This window comes from Solea senegalensis, linkage group LG4 (assembly GCF_019176455.1).
Source record: "Solea senegalensis isolate Sse05_10M linkage group LG4, IFAPA_SoseM_1, whole genome shotgun sequence".
Taxonomy (NCBI): Eukaryota; Metazoa; Chordata; class Actinopteri; order Pleuronectiformes; family Soleidae; genus Solea; species Solea senegalensis.
In genome coordinates this window covers 10,603,551-10,605,751 of record NC_058024.1, presented here as the reverse complement: position 1 = coordinate 10,605,751, position 2,201 = coordinate 10,603,551, and positions in this window count along the sequence as shown.

The following is a 2,201-nucleotide window of genomic DNA, read 5'->3' as shown; positions in this document are numbered from 1 at the left end:
TCACCCTGTCGTTATCTGGGTTTTATTTGTGGTCCTCCTCTGCAGTCAGGCTGGTTGTGGGCGTGACGCGACCCTCCCCTCCAGAGGGGTGGGGGGTGAAGAAAGCAACTCATGGGGTGAGGGAGGGCACGCATGTGTGACATCAGTGATTCATCACTTCAGACAGAACGTTTAAGGTCAGCTATGACGTCACTGAACAGCCTTTAATTGTTGCAAAAGTCTTTTACTGATGAAATAATAAAACAGTGTAGGTTTTGTTTCAGTTAAAGGCACAGTGTGTACAATTTATTGATGATGTTGGGTGTTGCAGATGACGTTCCAAACCTATGCAGTTCTCTTTCACTTATTATAAAAACTTAAAATAAGATATTTAGTTGGTCCTGGGCTAATCTAATAACATGGTGGTCTCCCCAGCTCCTCATATTAATATAATAGACTCATTCTGAAATAATGCAAAACAACAATTCACACAACCATCAGGCGATTCTTTTTTTTTAGAGTAGAATCTTTTTATCTTCAATTTCTGTCAAATGGAAATGATTTTACCTCAATTTTACACGCTAGACCTTTACATTTAGGAATGTTATCAATATGAGGCTGTAGTGAATGAATAATGCAGGTGACTTACAATTTATTTTCCTAGCAAATAAAGTGTTTCACTTTTTTGCTCTTTAGCGACGTTTATGCTTTATCCAGGTTTGTGTGCAACAGAACTCAAAAAGTTTGGTATATTGAGTGACTAAAGTCTGTGACCCAAGGAAGAAATTAATAGACTTTAGTAGCGATCCAGACATGGATTTATTATTGCTATTATTATTATTATTATTATTATTATTGTTATTATTAGAACAAGCCTATACATAGGCTGTGGTTATCATTTTTATCAGTAAAAATCGAAATAAATATTTAAATATTTTACTATATATTATATATATATATATATATATTATATTACTTTGTTTGAATAAAACATTATCACCTCACAGTTTGTAGGTTTCATTACATCCTGGGTGCAAAACCAAAGAGATTATACTCTAATTGCAGATTAAAGGTGAAGAATTTTCCAACATGTGCATCTATTTACTGTAACACTAAACCACTGATATTAATCCATTGGTGAATATATTAATTGCTCCTGTTTGAGTAACATCTATTATTAACTACAGTGCAGCTGTCTACTGACACTGAGTCATTTTAAATAGTACACTTTTGTCTGTTAGCTTTTTGTTGATTTTTAATTTGATTTCCTTCACTCTTAAACAGGAACATGTTTATTTAACCATAATGCAACAACAGAAATTTAATTTGTTTTATATTAAGTTCAAGTTTAACTTTGAGAACTTTAGTTTTTATTGAACAATCGTCACCTTTAATAAGGGTTTTATTCCACAGGATGCTGCCTAAACTCTTTTAGCCTTACTTTAGGGAGGTAGCATCACAAAGTGATTTTGCATGAGGGGAAGTTTATTTTCTGCTATAATTGATTGCATTGGGGTCCACATGATGAACCCTTTTTGTCGCTAGTATTTTCCCTCAGTTACTTTTTATTCCCTTTTGCGCGTACTCTGGCTATGGCCAAGACAAAATGAATGAGAAGGTCGCTGGTTCAAATCCTGGGAAGGGCTGGGTTTCCTCTAAGGAAAAATACCCAATCCCCCCCGCTCCTATCTAAATATGCATCCATGTTCAAATTCCTTTTTCCTTCTCCTGTGTGCAATGATAATAAATACTATATATATAAAAAAAAATGTAAGAGTAAAGGCTAATGTGGATTCAACCTGCTGAAGTTGTTATCCTGTGTCTTTACTATAACATATGACAACTACTACAACTATGCACCAAAAATGCTTATGTTGGTAATAATTTTGGCATTTTAATTGGCAATACAAGTTAAGGGTGAAGGCAGTCATGTGGTTTTAACTACAAACATGAGTCTTGGCTCCACAGTCGGACATTATGTCAGAAAAATGAATTCAGTGAATAAGAGAAGAGAAACCAAAGCCAGAGCGCTGTCCAAAACCCACATTGTGGAAATGACTCAGTGCCTTTGCCAAGAGAGGCTTGAATATTTCAGAGAAGCTGTGCCATCTATCACCTCAACTCACTTCCAAGGAAAGTGATAAAAGAGGACGTTTTTGGGTGGGGGTGTTAGATAGAAGTTGACGTAATAAAGTGAACAAAGAAAAGACAACAAATCAAGA